Source organism: Rhineura floridana, chromosome 3 (genome assembly GCF_030035675.1).
Source record: "Rhineura floridana isolate rRhiFlo1 chromosome 3, rRhiFlo1.hap2, whole genome shotgun sequence".
NCBI lineage: Eukaryota > Metazoa > Chordata > Lepidosauria > Squamata > Rhineuridae > Rhineura > Rhineura floridana.
This window is the reverse complement of record NC_084482.1, coordinates 51,611,261-51,636,734: the sequence shown is the minus strand read 5'-3', so window position 1 is coordinate 51,636,734 and position 25,474 is coordinate 51,611,261. Positions and strand designations below refer to the sequence as shown.

The 25,474-nt window shown below is 43.7% G+C and overlaps 2 long non-coding RNA genes across 2 annotated transcripts; both read left to right on the top strand.

Moving 5' to 3' along the window:
• Positions 1-284: 284 nt before the first annotated feature.
• On the top strand, positions 285-2,308 carry LOC133382122 (uncharacterized). Its single transcript, XR_009761801.1, has 3 exons — positions 285-366; positions 1,447-1,541; positions 1,658-2,308. It is a non-coding gene; the product is annotated as an uncharacterized LOC133382122 (long non-coding RNA).
• Positions 2,309-10,712: 8,404 nt separating this feature from the next.
• On the top strand, positions 10,713-21,943 carry LOC133382121 (uncharacterized). Its single transcript, XR_009761800.1, has 3 exons — positions 10,713-11,071; positions 19,649-19,748; positions 21,859-21,943. It is a non-coding gene; the product is annotated as an uncharacterized LOC133382121 (long non-coding RNA).
• Positions 21,944-25,474: the final 3,531 nt, after the last annotated feature.

The window sequence follows — 25,474 nt, the reverse complement described above, 5'->3', positions numbered from 1 at the left end:
ACAAACTTTACAAATTCAGTACATTTGATTACAATCCAGTTTGATGCCAAGTTCCTTCTGGTTAACTAAAAGCGTCCCTCCAATGAATTGTGCTACATGGGTGAGAATGTGTGTCTTGTAAATCTACCACCTGAGGAGGTCCCTTCAGTTTGTCGTGTAGGAAGAGAGTGGCCAGGTGAAGAAGAAGACAGGGCTCCTACACCTTTAATAGTGGTGTAGAAGAAGGAATTTCAGCAGGAGGAACCAAATCCTGCAAGCTATTCCTGCTAAAATGCTGTCTCCTACAGAGTTGTTAGAGGTGCAGGAGGCCTTTTTCATCTGGCCACCCTTCTGCTACACAACAAAGTGAAGGGACCTCCTTAGGTGGTAGGTTTACAAGACAGACACATTCTCACCCATGTCACTCAATCCGTCTGAAATTTGTCTTGTGCAAGCCAAATGAACCAGGAGCTACACACAATACTTTGCTCTTCTCCATTTAACAAGACTTGCATAGGAGAACCTGCTGGTTGATTGAGGCCCATATTAATGATAGGAGTGAGTGTACCAACTGGAAGTTGTACCTTAGGCACGCAAATGTCTTAGATGGGTCCTGGCCTTAAAGGAACCACAGCAATTTCATTTGGGCTGGTATCTGCCAACTGCCCTATATTATTATTATTATTATTATTATTATTATTATTATTATTATTATGGAACAGCCCTGGGAATAGTCCTGGGTGGGTGAGGAGTTAACAGTGGAACCATTATCCTAAAGAATTTTGACTGGGATAAAAGAAGAGGGGCAAGAGGGGGAAAATAACAGAGGCTTCTCCTCTTTAACCTTCACCTCAGTGGTAGTGTCTACTATGCCAGCTTCCCTGAATTGGTTGCCCTCCAGATGTTTTAGACTCCAACTACTGTCAGCCCCTACCAGCATAGTCAATAGTCAGGGATGATGAGAGTTGTATTCCAAAACATCTGGAGGACACCAGATCCAAGAAGGCTGGTCTATGGGAAGAGCGGCAAAGGAGGGGGAAAGACATCAAAGGTTTCATTTTGGAATACCCCTGAATTTAGTGTTTGATTTGGAAATATATTCTAATGAGAAACAAATGAATATGATGTCTCTGTCTTCCTTTCCCCACTGCCTGGCTATGCTTGCCGTATACCTCAGTGTGCATCTTTGCCAGACATTTTAAAGGTCAGTGTCACCATGCAGCTCTGGGAAAGTTGCAAGCAGCGTGGTAGAGCAAAGATAATGTCCCCAATTCATTATTCTGACTCAGGCCCTTTTCATCTCAGCACTGAACCACCTCCCTGTCTTTCCTCCTCTGCAGAAGCCTCCCCCCGCTTCAGTCCTCCTGCTTTTTCTTCTTCTTTTTCCCCCCAAGAAGCAAAACAGATCTGTAAGGTTGGTAAGATGAAATGTTCTCTGCTAATGTCTGCCTGTGATTCTGCCCAAAGGGCTTGGTTGAAGCCAAGAGACTGCGCTGAAGATGCTCAGAAGCAAAAGAACACGAAAGACACATCTTGATTTATTTCTGGATAGGAAGCACAAGGTGGGCTGGGGACTGAGAACTTAGGCACCTGGTGGGAGGCTGAATTGGGGGCATTTTAAAGAACAAGGATATGCAGACAGTTGCATTTTCCTTTCCTAGAATTGTGTTTTCTTCAGGATGGAAAAAGGAGTAGCAGCAGCAGCAGCAGCAGCAGCAGCAACAACTAGAAGACGGACGTCATGAGTCTCCCTTGACCTATTTGAGCTGATGTCCTTGTCTCTTTGTTTGCTTGTCTGGATTTCCACAAATCATCCCAATATATCCATCCAGATGGACCAATCAGTTCTGTAGAGCACTCCCTGCTTTTAGCTGCTGCTGGGATTTCCTTCCGCTCTGGCTGCAAAAAAGGTCAGCCAGCAACTAGGCAAGAAGGGTCCTGAAGTGGAGGAGAAAGCAGGTCATTGCCAAACAAACTCTCTTCTGACAGGCTACACAATGCAGATTGTCAGATCCCATTGCCCCTGGGGAGGCTTCTGCATAATGACCTAAGGGTTTGGGGACCCTGCTCCATCCTGGTGGAGGTGTCAAAGCGGGAGGGCAAAGGTGGAGGCTTCCCCTCCCTCATGTTTCAGTCATCATGTGAGGATTCCCTGGAAACACCTATATTTCTGGCAGACTCACTGGTTCTATATAGGCTGAGGGGCTATTTGTTGACTCTCCAGTTTGTTGACTCTCCAGGGCCTATCAGAGGGTGAGTGAGTCGGGGGGGGGATTTGGCCCTCAGCCTGAAACTCAAAGGGGGCTTCCGTTTTAGACACTTCATAACTTTTTGGCATTTGATATGTTTTGCAACTTGTTTTTATGCACATTGGACCAAACTGTGATGCATACTGTCTGCTAGAAAAGCATTTGTAAAAAATAATTAAAAAATCAAACTATGTCTCCTCCTGTTTTTGGTGCCTTATTATGGTTTTGGGTGCTGCCATTTTTATTTTTATTATGGCTAGGGGCCTCAGAAGCTAGAGATGGCCCAGACTTTTCTGGACTCTGGCCTTGGGTTTCTATAGACTAGGTGTGCATGCCAAAGGAACACATTGCGTTACTTTTAAAAAGAGGGAGTGACTTGTCTGTCATATGTTGATAACATTGCTATCTTTCTTTTTTTATGAGGCATCAAAAAGTAACCGCAACCTGTGCTGTTAAAATTTATGGCTTTTGCACAATTTAATCTTGAGTACACCCAAGAGTGAGCCTTTGACCTTTGCTGAGAATCTTGGCCCTCTACTAAAATCTCTTTGCCTCCTGAAATCTTGAAGTGGAAGTGATGTGGTAGGTGGGGACTAGGCTGAAATCTGTCTCAGAGCCAAACAGTATTGCTTACTGGCATTTATCTGCTTGCTGCTCTGGAATGGGCCTAACTGAGCTATAAGATTAGAGACACAAGGAATGTTAAAGGCTGCAGTCCTAACCCTACTTTTCTGGAACTGGGAGTAAGGCAATAGGACTTACATCTGTGTAGACATGGGGCTCATCGAGACGACTGCAAAATGTGTGACACGCCCGCTATGTGTGTTCATTATTTTTCGGTCGTCCAAATGATGTCTCGCGCTGTTATGCATTTTCGCGGGTTAAATCCGCTCCTTGCAATACCGGCAAAAATGCGATTTGCTGTTTAAAATCGGGAATCATCCGCTGTGCCTTCAGGAGGTAGGATGCAATACCATGGACTTTACAGCTGATGGGTGGTTCTTGGGCGTTTCCCCTTGCCCCTTCTCCTCATTCCAGCCAATCATGTATCTGCACTTTTGCGCATGTGTGAGAATAAGCCCGGGAAAATTGAACCAATCATCACAATGGTGGGGTGTTGTGGGGGATCTGCAACTACTGCGCAGATGCATTTTATTTTTTGCCAGACTGCAAACTGGGCGGCCACTCTGGGTGAGATCTGCAACGCACAGCAAGAGAGAAAGGGGGGATGGTCGGTTTCAGCCTGCCTCCAAAAGCTTTGTCAATTTCATTCTACTTGCTGGGGTTTTTGCTTCAAATCAGAAAAGCATACATTCCTTTAAGTGTAATATCGCAAATGCAAACAAGAAAAGGGCTTCTAGTAGGTTTCAAGCCTGCCCGGGGAAAGCTTTGTCAATTTCATTCTGGTGGGAAGGAAAGGGAGGAGGGTGTGTGTGACAAGTTTCTTGCTTTTGTGGAGAAATAAGTGCAATTGCCAGAGTGTGTATCTCCTTAAATATCAATAAAGGCAGAAAAGCATACATTCATTTAAGCATAATATCGCAAATACAAACAAGGCAGGCGTGAAACTGACCAGCAGCCTTTCCTTCCAAGACGAGAACTCCTTTACAGCCATATTGTGCTTCCTTGCAAAGGGGGAGAGGAGCATACGTAATTTTTTTGCTGACCAATTGGTTGATAGGGGGAGGTTTTAGAGGCGGAGCTTGGAAAAATTAAAAAGAATGTAGGAGTCTTACCGCTGCGGGTGCGGGTGCAAAAAAGTAATTGGGAAAGAGCGAACTAAAAGGCAAAGTGAGGACTATCAGATGACAAACCGAATATGGAAACCGTGGATTATCCCGCTCCGTTTGGATAAGCCCATGGTTTGGACTGCATTGTAAATGTACAAAACAAAAATAATGGTGGGGGAGGGACCTATTTTGGGTGGAAAAGAACAGATCTCTTCTGACAGCAATGTTGCATTGTTCCCAGTCTCTCTCACTGCTTGCCTCTGGGGCTAACAGGCTTTGACATATTGATGATTTGTCTCTCTGTGGCAATTTTGGCAACATTCTTATGGCCTGTTACACCAACAGAGTCTCAGTACACCAGTGTTACAGAGGAAAAATGGTGAGTAGGGGCTGGCTTTTCTTTGGATCTTTTTCTCCAGCATTTGGTATACAAGAAAAATTGTAGAAGACATGTTCATAGAATTAAGGGGTGAAAATTTTGACTGAATTGTGACTAGAACTGAGTCGTAAGCCCCAACAGGTTAGCTTCCTTCATTTCTTCACCAAACAAAGAAAGGTGTGTGTGTGTGCATGAGTAGAATTTGTGTATAATTTCTCCTCTTAATGTTATTTCTTCCTGTTGTTTGCAGACACCAATAGACAAATGAACATCAACAAAAGACCATAAATCATGAAAATGAGGTGCCTACATAGTATGTAGGTCCTTAGCAAGGGATGGTTTGCTGTTATTTTTAAAATGACACTACCAGAGAAAGAGGTGGCATCCAACCAATACAGAAGTATGCATATAAGTTATATCAACCTGATTATTTGGAAGATTTGCCATGCCCCAGTATTAAAACAAAATAAAACAAATCTTACATGTGTTTGCTGATTCTCAGAAAAACAGTCATAGGTGTGGTTCACACATAACACTAACCTATGGTTAATGTTAACCATAATTAAAGTTTGTATGTTTTGCTGCTCTTCCCTCACAGCTCTGTAACTTTTGAATGGTAATGGCTCCTTAATGATAATTAAATTGAGGAGGTCTGGGATTGTATGTAATGCTAAGCTATAGTTGGAAGTTTTGTCCAAATGACGAGAAAAAAAAGGAACACAAACTCTGGGAAAAAGAAATGCAAGAAGACAGTAAGGAATGCTAAAAAAGAATTTGAGGAGTACATTGCTAAAAACAGAAAAACCAAGAAGAAAAAATTCTTTACATACATTCAAGACAGGAGACCATCTACGGAGGCAGTTGGACCTTTAGATGACAAGGGAGTTAAAGATGTGCTAAAGTAGGATAAGGAGATTGCAGAGAAGCTAGATGAACTCTTTGTATCTGTCTTCATAATGGAAGGAATAGTGCAGATCTCTGTGCCTGAACTAACTTTTGCAGGGAGTCTGAAGAACTGAGGCAAATAGTGGCGATTAGAGATGAAATTCTAGGCTTAGTAGACAAAATAAAAACTGGCAAATCACCGGGTCTGGATGGCATCCACTCGAGAGTTCTCAAAGAACTCAAATGTGAGATTGCTGATCTAACAGAAATATGCAACTTGACTCTCAGATCTGCCAACATACCTGAGGACCAGAAAGTGTGTCATGGGCTCCAAGCAGAACCTCTGGCAAGATTGGGAGGATGAAGAATGGGTAACAGATGTCATGGAGGGGATTGGGGAAAACATGGGAGAAATGTTTCCAGAAATCTCTGGTAGCCCTGAGTCTGGTGAAGCACTTCCAGAACCCTCTGGCAACTCTGAGTTTAGTGAGGTTAATGTAGCCCATTGCCTCCCCTTGTCTCTGATGACTGACGGCTTTCCCTCACTGGCACCCAGCCCAGCCCTAACTGTTGAAAAGATAACACTTAATAAACAATCTGGAGTCGTCCAGAGACAGGAAAGCAAAAGCAGTCTGTCATAGCCTGAATTTACGCTTTCACCGACATCAAGGGGATTAGAAAAAAAGCAGCCTCAGAAAATGCTCTCAACTTCAGGAAGAGCCCCCACTTTGCAGCTAAAGCAAGAAAGTACTAGAGGATGGTCGGACAAGTATGTGCCCACTAAAGATGGGTTCCATTAGCTGGTCCCACTTCGAAAGCATTCCATCAACCTAACAGGCAGTATCAATTTGAGTACTTTCTTTGTCCACTTTCTGCTGCTTTTACCAATCCAATTTTCCCCTCTCCAAAAACATTGATTTTAATATTAATATTTTCTTCCAAAAATATTGATATTAATAGATTTTTCTCTCAAAATATTGATTTTTTCTCTCAAAATATTGATATTTCCTCTCAAAATATTGATATTTTGAAAGGAGATATTAATAAATGAAAGCAAATGCCAGTATTTTGAAAGAAATTTTGATAATCTGAAAGAAAATACTGATAATCTGAAAGAAAATACTGATAATTTGAAAGAAAATATTTCTAAGGGAAAGGAAAGCAGTTTTGCCACTGCCTCCTTCTCTGCTGTGACTGAGGCTGGTCAGTTTTCACATTAGCAAGCAAACAGAGACTGGCTGAAGAGGAAAGCAGTTTTCAGTGTCCCCCCCCAGTTCCTCCAAAAATCAACATGGTTGAGACTTGGCTTTTTTCCTCTTATTTGAAGTTTGGATTATTGAAGTGATGGGGTAGCAACGAAAGAAAGAAAGAAAGAAAGAAAGAAAGAAAGAAAGAAAGAAAGAAAGAAAGAAAGAAAGAAAGAGCATTGTAATGCTGCACTGTACTGTGCTGTACTGTACTGTGCTGCGAGTAAAAACAGTACAAGAACCAGAGCTTGGAAAAGTTACTTTTTAAAACTATAACTCCCATCAGCCCCAGCCAGTATGGCCACTGGATTAGGCTGATGGAAGTTGTAGTTCAAAAAAGTAACTTTTCCAAACTCCGACAAGAACAATATATCTGAGGGAATATTAGAGGGGGGAAAACAGAGGGAAAGCCACTGAAGTTCGAAGCAAAGAGGATCACTCTGCAAAGATGGAGAATATGTGGACCACTGAAAAATCCAGTGCTAAATCCGAATTCAGCCCAATTCTTTCTCATCCCTAGTGCTCACCCACCTCTCCAATATTTAGGATGGGTGGACGATTAAGGTATTGCAACAACAGTCTGCCATTTCCTCCACATTCCTAGTTTGTACCTTGGAAATGTAGTCTGCTGTTGCTTCCATTTTGCTTAGTTTGTATCCTGAAAGATGCCTAGCCTGCTTCTGAGATATGCCTAGTCTGTTCGTACTCTGTAACCTGAATCATGCCTAGAATGCCTGATGCTGACTTCAAGTCCCAGTTTTCTTCTCTGTTTGGGAGCTAGGACAGGTAGCCAATGTAACACCAATCTTTGAAAAAGGACCCAGAAGGATCCTGGAAATTACAGACTTAATGTCTGTCCTGGGAAAACTGGTAGAAGGTATTGTTAAAATAGCCAAGCACATAGAAGAGCAAGCCTTGCTGAAGCATAACCAACATGGGTTCTGCAAAGGTAAGGCCTGCCTCACTAACCTATTAGACTTCATTGAGAGTGTCAATAAGGATTGTACAGCCACAAGAGTGGCTGTATATGATAGTCAGCGTGGAATTTTCACACTCCACAATGTTAAATTGAAAATACCCCCATGCCATTCTGATGCTTCCCATAAGCTCATTTCAAAACAAAACCTTACAAAACTTATAGTCCTGAACTCAGAAACGCTTGCTTAACAACCCTTTCAATTTTCATGGCAATAAACAAAACAGTCAGAAAGAATCGAGAGTTCAAAGTTTAAAGAGAGGGGGAAAAAAACCCAGACCCCTTTTGGGCTTTTTTCTGTCAGAGTTCTCATAGTCTGTTGAAATTCATTAAAAATCAGCCATGTTCACAGAGTACCTGTAATCCTGTTATTGACCTGCCCCATACTCTGACCTTCATCTTCTGCAGCTTAAAAGTTAAAAAAAAAATGCTTGGCTGATTTTTAATTAAGAAATTTTGGCTTGAAGTGAATGATAAGAACCAACAGTCAGTGTTCTAAAAGCCAGACTCACAGCTGATTGGCTTGGCTAATCAGGGGGCCACACCCATACCAGGCTTTGATTTCACTTGAGACAGTCATGGCTTCCCTCAGAGAATCCTGGGAAGTGTAGTTTGTGAAGAGGGCTGAGAGGAGTCTCCTATTCCCAGGGCTGGCTCCAGGAATGCATGAGAACACACATGCACAGCCCCCCACCTACCTGTCTGCTGTCTTTTACCATTGCTCTTAACGAAGATGGCGGCCGCAGTTTCCCTAAGGGGATGACGCCTCCGCCGCCATCTTTGTTGATGGCACGCGTGCATGCTACACGTGCAGATCTCTGCCATCAACTAAGATGGCGGCAGGGGCTTCAGTACCTTAGGGAAACCGTGGCCACCATCTTTGTTAATGGTAATGGTAAAAGACAACAGACAGGTAGGTGGGGGGCGCGGATTGCGGAAGGGGAGCAGAGGGGCGGCTGAGGGGCCCCCTGTAGCTCCAGGGGCCGTCGGGCCAGTGCCCCACCTGACCGCCCTTTAGAACCGGCCCTGCCTATTCCCCTGAGAGAGCTCCAGTGGCCAGAGTGGTTTAACAGTCATCCACTCTGATTGAAGCTCTGTGAGGGGAACAAGGCATCTCCTAGCAACTCTCAGCACCCTTCACTAACTACACTTCCCAGGATTCTTTGAGAGAAGCCATGACTGTCCAAAGTGAAATAAAGGCCTGGTGTGGATGTGGCCAGGGACAGCTTTGGTTTAAATTTGGTTGGGAGGCTACATGTGCCTGCTGTAGAATAAAAAGGTGGGGGAAACACTGAAAAGCAATGAAACTGTTCAGAATATTCTCCTTTTGGAAAGGAAAGGGGCTGCCCCTCTGCCCAGTGCGCCTACCCAATCTCCTCCCCATACCCCTCCTCCTCCCCTCCCTGTCCCTCTCCCAGGTCAGTGTTGGACTATAACCTGGGAGACCAGGGTTCAAATCCCCACACAGACATGAAGCTCCCTGGATGACCTTGGGCCAGTCACTGCCTCTCAGCCTTGGAGGAAGGCAATGGTAAAACCACCTCTGAATACCGTTTACTATGAAAACCCTATTCACAGGGTTGCCATAAATCGGGATCGACTTGAAGGCAGTCCATTTCCATTTTCAAACATGATTGCACAGAAATAAAACCCATTAAACTCACAAAGTATGCAACTGATCAAACCCATGCTCCTTTCTCCTCCCTCTTATCTCCTCCCCTCCCCCTCCCCCTACAATCCCTCCTTCCCCTTCCCCCTCCTCCCCATGGTCAGTTTTACCTATCTTAAGCATGATTGTACGGGAGTAAATATAGCTGAACTCAACAAGCATGCAAATGATCAAACCTGCCCTCCCCTGCCCCTTCCTTTGCCCCTCCCCCTACAAGCCCCTCCCCCTCCTTCCATTCCTCTATCCCCTCCCTTTCTCCTTCTCCTCTCCCCTCCCTCTGCTCCTCCCCCATGGTCAGTTTTACCTATCCCAACCATGATTACATAGGAGTAAATCCCATTGAACTCAATAAGCATCCAAATGATCAGACCTGGCTTTCCCCTCCTTTCCCTCTCCTCTCCCTTTCTCCTCCCCTCCCCTCCTCCTTCTTCCCCCTTCCCTGCCCACTCCAGCTGTCCCTCCCTCCCCCTGTCAGTTTTACCTATCCTAAGCATGTTTGCATGGGAGTAAATCCCACTGAACTCAATAAACATGCAAATGATCAAACCTCTCCTTCTTCTCCCTCCCCCTCCTTCCAGCTCCTATCCCCTTCCTCCCCTCCGCCTTTCCTTCCCTCCCTCCTCTTCCCCCCTCCCCATCACCTGTGGTCAGTTTCACCTACCCTAAGCATGATTTCAGAAGCGTAAATCCCACTGAACTCAATAAGCATGCAAATGATAAATCCATTCTCAGCAAACTTGCACAGGATCCCATTTCTTACCTCCCAGATTAAAAAGCAAAGAAATTCACTAATAGGCAAAAAACTTTGTGGTTTAAGAATGTAACTATAGCCCACAGATATTTCTATCAAACGTTAAAAAGCAGGGAAATTGGGCAGCTATAGTGAATGCACCAGGGGAGCAGGAGACCTGAACTCCTCTCTGAGATATTGGACTGCCCTACAAATTTGTCAAAATGCAAACACAATTTGGGTTGGTCTTTCACAGACCAATCCACTTCCTGTGTAGCTTGGAAGAATTTGGTAACATGCCTCTGAGAATATAGTGAGTGGTGGCAAGTAAGAGATGACATGATAGAAGTTTATAAAATTATACATGGCATGGAGAAAGTAGATAGAGAAAAGTTTTTCTCCCTCTCTCATAACACCAGAACTTGTGGACATCCAATGAAGCTGAATGTTGGAAGATTTAGGACAGACAAAAGAAAGTACTTCTTCACCCAGCACATAGTTAAACTATGGAATTTGCTCTCACAAGAAGCAGTGATGGCCACCAACTTGGATGGATTTAAAAGAGGAATAGACAAGTTAACGGAGGAAAAGGCTATCCATGACTGCTAGCTATGATGGCTATGCTGTGCCTCTATAGCCAGAGGCAGTATGCTTCCAAATACCAGTTGCTGGAAACTGCAGGAAGGGAGAGTGCTCTTTGAACTCACATCCTGTTTGTAGGTTTCCTATGTGCCACTGTGGGAACAGGATGCTGGACTAGATAGGCAATTGGCCTGATGTAGCAGGCTCTTATGTTCTTACAGTTAATGTTAACTAAGTTTTACGAACAAACAACAAACCTTTGTCAACCCGCAGTCTTTAACTATAGTTAAGCTGCTGGGCTATGTTCACATGTAATACTAAACCATGGTTTAATAAGCCATGTTTCATGCTATGTGTGAACAAGGCAAAAGGAAGTGATGGGCAAATAATGATGCTGAAATTCTGGAACAAAGAAGGGCATTCTCTGTGAGATACTGCTTGCTCTGTGGAGAATGCTAAATTACTCAGGCTGAAATTCTATACTCAGTTTCCTGAATGTAAGTGCTATTGAACTCAATGGCGCTTACTTCTGAGTAGACATGTCTTGGATTGCAGTGACGTACATCTACATAAGTAGAAGATAACACAAAATTATTCACAGGAATGTGAGTGAGGCAGCTGGCTTGAACAGATGAAAAACTGATTGTAAGTATAATGCATCATCATTTGTTAATCTTTGTATTATGTTGACAGACTTTTGTAGCTGTTTAATTTTTTATTGTTTGATTAGCCAGTCACTTTAATGGTTATCTGTATGGTTTTTAATGGTGTTTTATGTTTTAATGTTGTACACCATCCTGATATTTTATGATATGGCAGGAGAGAAATACATAAATAAATAAATGTTTTGCATTCCAAGATTTTTTTAAAAGTATATGTTTTATTTTTAATATATCAGCTTTGTACTTTCAAAAAGTTTGAAGCTCAGTGGAAAATGTCTTTATATAGACAGGCTCTGAGATTTCTCTCTCTCTCATGTTGGGTTGTCCTAGGCCCATTGCAGAAACTTTCACAGCTCCCTGATTCCCTGAGGATCTATTTCAAAATACTGGCAGTCAACATACTTCCAAGAGTAGGAGCCTTGTTGAACCCAGCAGCAGCAGTGTAGGGGTAAATCAGAAGTGCAGGGTCCCTTCACACCATGATCCCTTACAGCCACACCCATTTCCCACTTTCTCTCATCTCTCTTGCTCTCTGTAGCACCTCGAGTCTACATTCCACTACATCCCTAACAGCCAATCAGCATGAAAGGGAAGGCTATGTGTTAACTCCTGAGAAGAATCTTTGCAGTGGCTGACTCACCTCCATTCACTCTGATTGGCTCTAATCAGCATGAAAGGGCAAGGACTCTTCTCAGTGGCTGACACTCTCCCCTTTTACGTTGATTGGCTCATACAGAGGAATCTGTGTGGGACCCTGATCCCCAAAAAGGAAGGGGTCTGTAACCCACTGTGACCATGGACAACTACACCCTTGCCCATCATCATTGGTGATATGACTCAGTACAGGCTCTTTTCATGTCTTCTAACACTACCTGGTGAATCACTGTCCCTGTTTTTGGTCTTTTGTGGATGTTGTATTAACATTTTTTTACTGTGAGTCACTAATGTGGCTGTTCTTCAGATTCAGTTTCCTCCCCAGAGTCTCTAGAAGTTGGGATCATAGTAAGCTGCCTTATAATGAGTCAGACCATTGGCCCATTTAGCTCAATATGGTCTACAATGACTGGCAGTTGCTGTCCAGGATTTCAGACAGGGAGTCTTTCCCAGTCCTACCTGGAGCCGCTGGAAATTGAACCTGGGACCTTCTGCATGCAAAGCAGGTGCTCTATCACTGAATGGATGGAAGACTTATCTTCTTATCTTCAGTGCAATAAGCAGACTTGACGCTTGTGGGATCTACTTTTTCCTAGAACCCTGCGGTCCACCAACTGGAGCCAAGTGCAAAATAGTGGCCTAGGGAAAGGGGCAAATATATGTCCTTCATTATATGTGTATCTCAGCTCAGGAATTTGTTTTCAGCACCAGAATTGAGCTCATTAACAGAAAATCCATTCCTGAATTCTCTACAAGCTTTTCTCATTTCATCAGCCTCAGTGTGTGCGTGTGTGTGTGTGTGTGTGTGTGTGTGTGTGAAGTTGTTGCTATTATTAAACAACTGGGAATCAGAAATCCTTAGTGATCTGCTACAAACACCTGGTGATCTACCAATACACTCCCATCTACTTTTTGCCTGAGAGTCTAGCGTACATGTAGGTAAATGCATGCATGCCATGAACACACTGCATTGGATCCAGAATTAGTCATATTCAGCGTAAATCCACGGAAATCAATGGGACAAGTTAATCATGACGACCCATTGATTCCAGTGCCTTTGCTCTAATGATGACTGTGCCTGGATCCAATGGTAAGCAGTAGCAGTGTGTGTGGTGCTCACTGTTGCTTACCTAGACAGGTCTGGGTTGGGGCAACACTGATCGTGGCTGTGTCAGTGCATCACTGGAAGCACTGCCACCAATCCAGTGCTTCTGCACCTGCATAAGTCTGACCTCACCATTGCCCCATCTGAGCAGCAACACCAGTTTTTGGAGGAAGGACTCTGCAGCTGTGCACCACCACACATGCCGCTACTGATCTTAAGGCTCTCTGCAGCGCACAAGCTGCTGTGCAACATTTTGAACTGTGGATATTGTACCGTTGGTTATGTTTTTCTGGTGTGTTTTTAATGCAAATTGCCTTCTTGACTTTTAAATCAGTGGCGTGTAGGCTATTGCTAGATAAGCAAGTACAGCATACACTCAGTGTAGAGCAGGTGGAGTAGCGCTTTCAACAGCATGAGATTGTGTGTGTGTGTGTGTGTAACTCTCCTTATTATGAGAATAGGGCCTTCGCTCCATCTGTAGGAGGGAAGGCATCCTTCCATCTCATCTCTTTTCCCCCTCCTTATCTCCATGCTACAGTCTGCTTGGTCATTTTTAGGAACAGGAATAGGAATCACGTTAGACAAATAAAAATGTAAGACGAGCCCTGCTGAATCAGGACAATGGCCCATCTAGTCCAGCATCCTGTTCTCACTGTGGCCAGCCGGATGCATCTGGGAAGCCCACAAGCAGGACCAGAACACAACCGCTTTATCCAGGGGGCTTTATCCTCCATTCACCTCAGTGAGCCTGACTGTAGGCAAAGGTCTTTTGGATGAGTGGCAGCAGTAGGGATGCCACCCTCAAGGGAAGGCTGTTTCTGCACTACAAAATGTAAACCAGGCTGCCACAGCACCCAACCAATGAATCCTGGGAACTCTAGTTCAATGTGAAAATGCAAGAGACCCTCTCAAGAAGGAATTCTCTGCATTCTCCTGACACTACGGTCCCCAAGAAGCCATGACAGTTCAGTCAGTTTCATGCTGTTTTAAACGTGCAATGTAGGTAGACCTGACCACAGTTAGACATGTACCATCTATTCACCAACATTCTCCTGGGAATAATTAGATATAAACAATGTAAAATTAATCAAGGGGGAAAAAGAGCCCTTCCTTGTTTCCTGAGAGGCACACTTTGAAATGAGAATGTTTTTGAAAACTGATCCTGAACTCCTTGAGGCAGGGCTGTTTGTCTGAATTCCCATTGCTTTGTATCACATGCTACCCTTCACATCTGCTTGAGACTGCGCTCGTAAAACCATGTTCTGTAAAGGAGCACAGCTGCATCATTGTACTTTGTGGCATGAGCATAAATGGCAAACACATCACAAGGAGTGGGGCAGATTCAACATCCTTATCTTTTAATAAGTCTCAGGAAATTACCCAGTCTGATGATGAGGAATATTTTTGTCAGTCAACATTGGCTTAGGATGGACTGACTGACTCATCAGCCAGAAGTGGCATTTGCCTAGGGTGCCCAGACCAGATGCAGGAGGATGCAGCAGTGCTGGCCCTTGTACCTTGAACAGTTGTGTGGAAGAGAGATACTTGGCAGAGACAGCTTGATGTGTAGGGGTGAGAAAAGCTGCAGCCACTGAAATCCCCTAGGCTGCGTATCTATTAAAAGTACAGGAGCTCAGTCCTCCTTTGGTCACTCTGGTTTTGCCCTGGGTTTTTGCCCTATGGGAGTAAGGAAAAGGGCAGGATTTCTCACAGAATCAGGCTGGGAAGAGAGAATACATAGGACACAGGAAGCTGCCTTATACTGAGTCAGACCAACAGCCCATCTAGCTCAGTACTGTCGAAACTGACGGGCTCTCCAGGCTTTCAGACAGGGAATGTTTTCCAGCCCTACCTGGAGATGCCCTTTCCAAACACCACTCTGTGTTGAGCATTGAGGAAGAGGGTTTATTGCGTAACATGGGCTCAAGTTGACATTAATTTGCTAATCCACCCGCCCCGGGGAATGTTTTGGTGAATTTCATAGAAACGGTAAATAACCGAATGGAACAGAATCACAACAAAGGTTGAAGTTTTGGCATTTTAAAGTTGTAAGACCTGTTTGTATTTAATTTTATTTAATTTCTGCTGCACTGTATTTTTATTTTGCATTTTAAAAAATCGTTCTTATGGTATTCTCCAATGTAATTTTTACAAAAGTACTTTCATAGTATTTTAATAATTTTTTTGAAAATGCTACTCAAAGAACTCCTGTTAAGGGGTGACACAGAAATACTTTAAGTCACTAAGTAAACAAGCAAACACCCTATCCTAAGATAGAGCTACTATATATTTTGGAACACTGCTTTTCTGTGCCTGTCAGTCTATTCTCTATGCATTTGGACAACTTTGGCACAATAGTTCCTGAGATGGAGGAGCCAGTTTTTGTCTACTTTTAGATACTGTCGGATGCCATGTTGAATCTATATGGTGGATTGAACCATTCCAAATTGCACTGGTTTGGACATCTCTGAAAAACCATTGCCCAATTTGGCATGATGTATTCCTGAGATTGAGGAGTGGGTTTGGCTCTATATTTGGAAACTGTTGGACACCATTTTTGAATCAAGATGATGGACTGAAACATTCCAAACTGCCATGCCTGGCACTAGTAGGTACCCAAGTCAGGCACGGCCTGAGGGCCCCAACTTAGGCTGGGAGGGTGGAGCCTCCATTTTGTGAGCTACAGCAGCATTGGGTTGCAGGGCATGATTTGTATCCAGGCTAACGCTGTCACAGATTGCAGTGTGGGAGCTCCATCCTCCTAGGCAACCCCTCCCCAAAGCAGGTGGTGCAGGCTTAAATAGGTCCGGCAGCTCCACCTCCAGTGTTGCCACATCAGTGTGCTAGTACATGCATGCCTGCCATCACCCACGATGGGAGTGGGTTTGATGCCCCTGCCGCTACTTTAGATAAAGGCAGATGAGGTGACACAAGAAGTGGAGCTGCCGGGCCTATTTAAGCCCGAGCTAGCTGCTTTGGACAGGGGGATTGGGGAGCATCAGGACAACCCAGCCAATGGCAGCCTGGTGCTGGCCCTGCAAACTGCACTGATTTTAATCAAATTTGGCAGAATTGTATAGTATAGTTTACCCAGCAGCATTAGAATGAAAATACTAGGGTTGTGCATTAGACTTGGCTGAATCCTGAACTGGATCGATTTGGGCAGAATGGAGCGTTGATCAAATGGCATTGAGACAGACCCAAATTGCCCTGGTCAAGCTGGCATACCTGGGGAGATCCAGGGCTGTTAAGGGGCAGGGGCTGGTGGGGAAGAAGGAGAGGCAGACAATTTCTGTAAAGAGCAGCCCAGAATTGTTTGCAAGAGGGCTTTCAAACAGTCCTGCACTGTGCTTTTGCTGTGCATGCCTGTTCCCAACAGAGGAACACGTGTGCAACCAAACTGAGCAGGACTGCACTCTCTGCTCATGAGCTGGTGAGAGGAAAGTGCAATCCTGCTGGCTGTAGGTGTCTGTTTCATCAGTGGGTTCCTGAGAAGAAATGTGCTGCCAAAGCAGCACCCAGCAGGAATGAACCCTCCGCTCACTAACTGGTGAGCAGAAGGTCCAGTCCTGCTCTCTGCAGTGTGGTGGTGGTGGGGAGGAGATGCAGTGTTTCCTTCTTCTTGCATCCCCCTCCCAAGTGCAAGTTTGTTTAGGGTTTCAAACTTTAATGAAACATTAGGGCTGGCACCTGAATCAATTTGGGGTGGATCTGGGTCAAGGTAGCCCTGGATCAGATCAGGAGCCCTATACACAGCCCTAGAAAATACATTAAAAAATGGGGGGGGATCCATTCAGAAATCTCAGTATTTTTTGGTTTGTAAGAATTCCTGGGCAACACCAGGCACTTTCCACTGGTATCTTATAATTGAGATATGCATTTAATATTCCAAAGCTGCATGTTTTTACATGAATGCTTGCATGATACTAAATCAGCTAGAGATATTATGCCACTAAAATTCACTGTCTTTCTGAGGAAATGGATCTTCTTCAGCCAATTCATTGGAATTGCGTGTGCCACATGGTGTATCTATACATACACACACACACACACACACACACACCATTCTGATTTTTAAAAACACATGCAAAGGTTCCTAAAGCATCCTCAACATATATTCTTCCTTCAAATATGCTAAAGAAAATTATTCTGCTGTCTGCCTTGTCTGTTTTAAGATTTTTTTTTAATATTTAGAAATGGTGTGTGTGGTGTGTGTGTTTGAAGCTCTTAGGACCATAAAAAGAACCCTCCTAGATCAGACCCAAGGCCCATGTCATCCAACATTCTGGTTCTACAGTGGCCAACCGGATACCTACATGAGCACAGCAGCCCATGAGCACAGCACACTTGTGATCCCCACCAACTGATATGCCTAGCATTGTGCCTCTGATATTAGAGGCAAAATAGCCATGATAACTAGAAGCATTGATAGCTTTGCACTCTACTAATTTGTGTAATCCCCTTTTAAAGTCTTCCAGGTTAGTGGCCCTCACTACATCTTCCGCAGTTAAGCAAATTCCATAGTTTAACAATGGTGAGAAGAAATATTTTTGTTTGTTTGTGCTGAATCTCCTGACATTCATCTTCTTTGGATGACCCTAAGTTCTAGCATTATGAGAGAGGTAGAAAATCAGCTTTCTGTTCACCGTCTCCACACCATGCATAATTTTATGCACTTCCATAATGTCCCTCCCTTACTCTCCTTTCTTCTAAACTAAAAAGCTTGAAACTTTGTAACCTTTAATAATAGGGTAATTGGTCCAACCCCTTGATCATTTGGGTTGTCCTTTTCTGAATCTTTTCCAGCTCTGTAAAACCCTTTTTGAAGTGAGGCAAATAGAACTATACAAATTTTCCAAGTGTGCTCTCACCATAGATTTATACAATGGCATTATGATATTGGCGTTTTAATTTTAAGTTCCTTTCTTAATGACCCCTAACATGGAAACACATTTTTCATAGCTGCGTGACACTCATTTAACATTTTCATCTACCACAACCCCAATAACACTTTCCTGGGGTATATATGTGAAGGGAGAATCCCTCCCCCTATGTGTATCATTTTACATTTGCTTACATTGAACCACGTTTGGCATTTTAATGTCCATTCACCCAGCCTGGAGAGTTCCTTGTGAAGCTCCTCATGATCCTTTTTTCTTTTTACCACCCTGAATAATTTGGTGTCATCAGCAAACCCAGCAACCTCACTGCTCACTCCTAGCTCTGTTAAGATCTGCAGGGGATGCCCTACTTCTTAGTCCATTGCTGAGTAACGTTCTTACTTCTACAGTTCATGAAAGGGCCTTCTCACTAGTGGCTCTCTGTCTTTGGAATGCCCTCCTTCTTGAAATCTGGCTGGCACCAACTTTGGTTGGCTTTTCAGCACCACCTAAAAACTTAGGTCTATAACCAGGCTTTTAATAAGGTGGGTTCTTGTGTTAGGCCACTGGCTTTTGTAGAAAAGAGAACTGGTTGTTACGCTGATTGATTTTATACTGTCTTTTAATGTTTTTACTGGAATGTTTGCATTGTTAGTTTGATTTTATATTTGAGGCACCCTACCATGGGATCACTTGTTTGATAAAGGGTAGGTTAAATGAAGCAGACAAACAAACAAAATAACTCCAGATAACTTATGGACAAATTAAAAAGCACTGGCCCCCAATACAGATCTTTGGGGGACCCCACTTATTACATCTCTCCATTGTGAGAACAGTCCATTGATTCTTTCTCTCTGCTTCCTGCTCCTTAACTAATTACTGATCTATAGAGGATCTGACCTCTTATTCCATGACCGCTAAGCAAACTCAGGTGTAGGGATGGGGTAGAAATTCAATTCAGTTCATATTATAATGGGATTGAGGGATGAGATAGATGATTTCTTTGTGTCCCCTTCAAGCCTGTAATCTCGTATTTTAAGTTGGGATATGCAAGCAAGAAACCTGCTCTACTGGTCAGGCTAGTTTCCTTTGTTAAGATAGCCTATGAGTTAATGGACTTATTGAACAGTCAATTGGCATATCGAAAGGGAGCTATTGGAATTCTTTAAGGTGAGGAGCCCTCCTTCCCTCATCCAGGAGCCAAGGAGAGGCTTGTGTGTTTTTTATTCTAGGCTGAGGAAAAGCTGGGAACTGGAGACAGACAGGGAGGCTTGCTTGCTCTCTGTACCCCCAAAGCTATGAGCAATGGGGAGCAAGATCTGATGGACTGTTAATGCTATGAACCCCTCTCCATATTAAGCTCAGGTTGGAATGTGTGTAAATTAAAACCATATATCCTATAAGACACCATCGTCTCCGCTGACCTTATTTCCAAGGAAACCAAACTCTGGGTAAGTACAGGAACCCCTGGAAGTCTCACACCACTCGGAGACTGGGGTGTGGACAACAATATTAAAAGGCAAATCTATCAAATTCATACTTTCCAAAACAATTTGAGAACCAAAATACAGCTATCATTTGAAATTCACTCTTATCCATATTTTGTCCTCCAGTTCTCCAACCAATGTTTACAGAAATGTATATATGGGGAAAGTGAGCTTAAAAATGAATATATTAGTGAAAACAACATACAAAAATGCATAACATTACAAGAAATTATTTGCAAAATGTGTACATTAGTCAAAACTGCATACAAATGTGTTTATTAGGAGAAATTCACACAAATATGCTAATAGACAGCATTTGGACTGTTTGTGTGAACCGCTTTGAGCACATGTGTATATGTTGAAAATGTGGTATATAAATAAATTGAATAATAATAATAATAATGCATTTTCATGAATTTTTTTTAACAAAACAGCAAATTGCTGAAATGTGGAGAACTAAATTCAAGACTGGAAAATGAGAAGCTGAAAGAACCAAAAGTGACAGATCCTTGCATCCCTACTCAGGTGTCTTTGGTGAGAAACTTTATCAGAAGCTATTTGAATGTACAAGTATGCAATGTCTACTCAATGAATCACTTATTTATTAAATTTATTAAATTTATTAGTTGCCCATCTGGCTGGCTGTCCAGCCACTCTGGGCAACGTACAAAATAAAAACATACAAATACATTAAAACATTAAAAATCTCAACAATAATAATAAAACCTAACCCACCCCAAAAGCCTGCCTGAAGAGCCAGGTCTTCAAGGCCTGGCGGAAGCTCATCATAGAAGGGGCATGGCTGATGAGTGTGTATGTGTGTGTGTGTGTGTTAAATCTTGCTTTGGTTATGAGTGCTCGCACCCTACTGGGAACAGGCATGTGTAGCCAAGGCAGAATTGAACCCTACCCCCTGCTCATCAGCGACATCACTTGTGATGTCAGATGATTGACATGTGGGCATGGTTTGGGAAAAGGGGCCTCACGGGCCAAGTTGGACTCCCTGGCAGGTCAAACTTGGCCCACAGGCCGGAGGTTCCCCACCTGTTGGTCTATACTGATATGCAAGGGTTCTCCAGGCTTTCAGGCAAGAAGTTCTCTCCCAGCCCTGCCTGGAGATACCAGGGGTTGAACCTGGGACCTTCTGCATGTGCTCTACCGCTGAGCTATGCCCCTTCCCCCAACTGCCTCACCTCAGGCAATGGGGCCACTTAGAGGGGAGCATCTCCAGATTACTTCAGTACACTAGCAGGTTAATACACAAGGGATCCCACAAGTTCCTTTCCACAAAGCACAATACCATTCTGTAGGCACCTCATTGAAAGGGGTGGAAGAATCACCTCTTTTTAAAAATTGACTAAAGGTGTCCCAGGGGCCACTGAACATTGGATATCCCTCTCCAACATCAGAGGCAGAGCTCTGATGTCAGAGAGGATGATACTATGTCGAATCTCCACTCTCCCCCTCCATGGATGTTCCTGATGCTTTGGCCAAACTGACATAAGAGCTTTGACATCAGTAGGGCCCCAAAGGATAAGGTGTTCCAGTCCTCAGGTACACCCCCCCCAACTGGGGAGATATTCAGTCATGGTCAGGAGCATTTATAGATGTTTCCCTCCCCTTTCCCTCCCAGTGCTTTCAATGCATGAAAAAACATAAAGAAGCACAGAAACAGATGGAGGAACAAAACATCCTCCCTTAACCCTAACTTCTGCAGAGCCAGTGGAGCCTTGGATGTAGTGGTAGAACCGCCTTTGTAATGGATTCCCCGCCCTCGCATCCTGTATGTTAGGACTGCAGGCAAGGAGAGTGTTCCAACAGAAAAAAAGTCATTGTTACAAAACACTTTAAAAAAACAACGACCCTAAGGCACCAATGCTGGAGATGCAGTGAGAGAGTGCAAGAGATGCAGGGCCAGGTCCCAGTCTGGAGGGGTCCTTGGACAGAGTGTAGTTTGGTGGGACACTTCTTTTCTGGTGAGCCAATCCGGTGAGCCGATCTGGTAGCTGTGATGGCAGCAGAAGCACTGAGTAGCAGAGAGCCACCATTTAAATTTCCCACTAGAGCAACCCTATTTAAGGGGGAATTGTGGGAAATTAGAATTAGGCCTGAGGTAGAGGAAGGTAAAAGGCAGTGGTCAGCTGGATTTTGTCAGTATGTTGGGGCCATGGCAGCTGCCAAAGGATGTCAGGGGCTGATCCTGGCAGAGAATAAATGATATGGGCATGGATGTGCATATACCTGCACCACTCATACTAATTATATTACAAGAAATTGCTAAGGGGTGCCTGTGACACTCTGGTAACCACCATAATCCATACACAACACTCTGTAACAATGAATAGTATATTGGGGGGGAAGTGTCACATTTTCCTGTGCGCAAAAAAGTTGTGCATTGAGTGCTCATGAAATGTAATACATTATTAAGAGAAGTGTAAAGTTGAGGGGAGCTATATGGAGTATGGCCTCTTCACACACTTTACAACTGTTTAGATGTACATTCAAGGGTACAACCCCATGTTATGAAGCACGCCATGCTTGCTGAGAGTGGGAAGAGGAGGGGATGCTTAACCTGTCCTGTACCCTGCTGGATCTTCCCCTGTAAATGCCTCCCAGTGATATTTGTCCTGTTTTTCTCTCTCAGCCAGGCTCTGAGGCCAGAAGAGTCCTGACAGCAGGGGGAAATGGCCATTTGTACCAGAGAACAGGTGAGCACAGGAAGAGTTAAGCACACAGCTTTCCACCTGCTGCTCCCTTCTCACCCCCACTCGGCAAATGCGCCTTCTAGTCCTGCATTTGTATAAACGAGCAGACACATGCTTGGGAAATAGCTTAGTTCTGCCTAAGATGTACACCTAAAAATGTAAACTCTGAGTGTGACAAGCAGATGTTAGAAACGCCTGTATCGAATATGTACAGTAGCCAAAAATCCAGGCTTTACTGCACACTTGCTGTGCAGCTGTGCAAAACAGTCTTAACAAAGGGGCATTTATTGTGCAATAAGTTGAACACGCAGAAAGATCCTAAATGTATCTTAAGCTATTGCTTTAAAATGTTCCATCCAACAGTGGATGCTGGCAACAGACATTCCCCCTTTTTCTTTCGAAGAGCCTTGTCAGTATTTAAAAATGACCTGCCTACCCTTCCCTTTCATCTTTGTTTCTCTAGGTTAAGCAAAGCCAGTTCCTTCAGACCTTTCTCATACGAACTTTTTATCTAGACCCTTTATCATCTTTGCAGCGATCCCCTGAAGCCTTTCCAGCTTGTCAACACCCTTCTTGAGTTTAGGGTCCCAGCAGACTAATTCAGGGGCTCTTTTTATTTGAAGCTAAGGGCACATCTACAGAATGCTTTCAATGAGCAGTGCTCATGTGTCAGCTGAACACCCCATAGTATGAGGATGTTCCCAAAAGTAAAATAATGGCATTTTAAACACACACATACACATATGGGGTGGCGAACCTGTATCCTTCCAGATGTTGCTAGACTACAATTCCTGTCATCCCTGACCACTGGCCATGCTGGCTGGGGCTGATGGGACTTGGAGTCCAATAACATCTAGAGGGCTACCCCCACCCCATTTCAAACATACACTGGGGGCAGCCATTTTGCCATGACTTTCCAAACTTGTGGGTGTGGCAAGCTATCTCCCGGAGGCAACAATCAGTTTTTTTAAGGGTGTATTAGATCATATTGTGTGAGTAAACCAAAGAGTCTTCTGCAGCCGGAAGCATTTGGCCCACAATTCCCCACCCCATTCCAGAACAATCTCTCTCTCGGCCTTTCATTTCATGGGAGGAATAAGAATGGGGAGGGAAATTAACCTGTAAGCACAAAGCTAAAACCTGAATTCCCTATATGATTTTCATGTCTGCTCCCAGATCCGGCAGAAGCTCCTTATCCTTTACCTTCTAAGTCTTCCACAGCCTTGCCCCCTTTGCCCTTATAACCCAACACATTGCTGCCCATGTCTTTCAGTCCTCCAGCATCATCACCCTCTACCACCCAAACCTTCGTTTTTCAACAAGACTTTTAAGCAGAGACCTTATCCCTGTCTGTGTCTGTGTTGGAATTGCTTTTTAAGATGTTTTAAAGCTTTTTTTAAAAAGAAAGATGTTTTAAAATATGTTTTGTTTTAATATGTTTTAAAGTCTGTTTTTAAGATGTTTTAGAGTGTTTTTAGTGTTTTGATTGCCGCCCTGGGCTCCTTCTGGGAGGAAGGGTGGGATGTAAATTTAATAAATAAAGAAATAATAAATCACTCCTGATCTCTCAAATGACTTCACCTTTTCACCCTTGATGGCCCTTATGCTTCGAACAGCATTCCAGAAGACCTGAGAAAACCTACCTTTTCCATGAGGCCTTTGGTACAACCCCTCAGTCCCCATACTAGGTGTGGGGAGTTTTTGGCCCTTCTGGTGGTGTTGGACATCGGTCAGTCCCAGCTAGTATGGCCAATGGACAGGTTTCATGGGAGATGTAGACCAGCAACATCTGGAGGGCCACAGGTTCCACATCCCTGCTCTCAGTGACCAAGCCTAAGTATCTGTAACTAAAATAACACATTCTTCCCATTTACCCTGCCTTCACTCCCTCTGTTTTCTCCTCTCCATCCAATTACAGACTGTCAGCTATTTGAATAGGGGCTTGTCCTCTTACACTAAAGTGTCATACATATTGTTGCTTGTTGTTCAAGGCTCCTTCTGGGAGGAAGGGTGGGATATAAATTTAATAACGAACTACATAAATAAATAGGTGGTGCTATATAAACAACAGCCAGTGTGGTATAGTGGTTAGAGTGTTGGAGTAGGACCTGAGAGATCAGAGTTCAAATCCTTATTCATCCCTGAAGTTCACTGGGTGATCTTGGGCCAGTCATTGCCTCGCAGCCTAACCTACCCCACAGGGTTGTTGTGGGGATTAAATGAGGAAGGGAAGAACCATGTATGCCATCTTGAGCTCCCTGGAGAAAAGGTGGGATAGATAGATAGATAGATAGATAGATAGATAGATAGATAGATAGATAGATAGATAGATAGACAGACAGACAGACAGACAGACAGACAGACAGACAGACAGACAGACAGACAGACAGACAGACAGACAGACAGACAGACAGACAGACAGACAGACAGATAGATAGATAGATAGATAGATAGATAGATAGATAGATAGATAGATAAGCAACTTCCAGATCCTTAAGTGGCAGCCTATTCAGATCTGTTCACAAAGGAAAGATTAGTGGCTTGTGTCCTTCTAGGGAGATCTGTCTCACAGTTTGAGATAGGAGAAAGGATCACATCCAGGCACAAGTCTTCAGAGAGAGGGTGACACACACCAACTTTTTGGAGGGATGGAAGGTTGCTGGGAAACGGTAGATTGGAAGCTTTGAGACAGGAAGGCTTTTCTTTGCTCTTCAAAATGGTTCTTCACTTGCCTGTGGGTGGCAAACACTGTTTAACTGTGCTGATTGGGGAAGTTGGTGAGGGGTTGTTCTGGGAGACCAGAGCAAAAATAGATGAGAGAACAACGGTCAGGCTGTGGTTAGCTAGCCTGAATTGCTATGATTAGTGTTGGAGAGGCAGCAGCTTAAGCACTTGACTGGCTACACCTGGGGGGGGGAGGGTCTATTTTGTATTTGCATATATGATGCTTTTAAATGCCTGCAGATGGAAAAATCTCCATTAACATTGGAGCTCTGTTAAATTGGAACTTCATTGGAGCTACTTAGAGGCAAAACAAACCAGCAAGACAATTAAAGGGTGTCCATGTGACAATTAAAAGTTTATTGTCATCCTTGTCCTCTCCAGTGACTTTGGGCTTTCTTTATTTTCTTGTAAGGTCATTGGGGATGGGGTGGGGGGAGAGTCTGTTTCCTGCTTTAGATCCGAAGTCTCAGGCTTAGGCATTCCTTTTAAAAGACCTTCGAGCTACATAAAAGCCACTTCCCATCATTTCATCCCAACAGAGTAGAGGTGATTATGCATTACATTTAATGAGTATGCAATCTGTGCACCTGTGTAAACAAATTGTTGAGCTGTACACTTGTATAGTTGTTTGCATGTAATGATCAATGAGTGTACGTGTGTGCACGACAGTTGAGCTGTTCAAATCAGCAAGTATACACTCTGTCACACAATTACTTTTACATGCGTAGAGGTAGCTGGTACCTGTGTTCACTGCAATGTGTGAACAAGCCTTCTATCATGCTCTAGTGTGACCAAGAAAAAAAAATCTATAGCACTGCTGTGCATACCAGG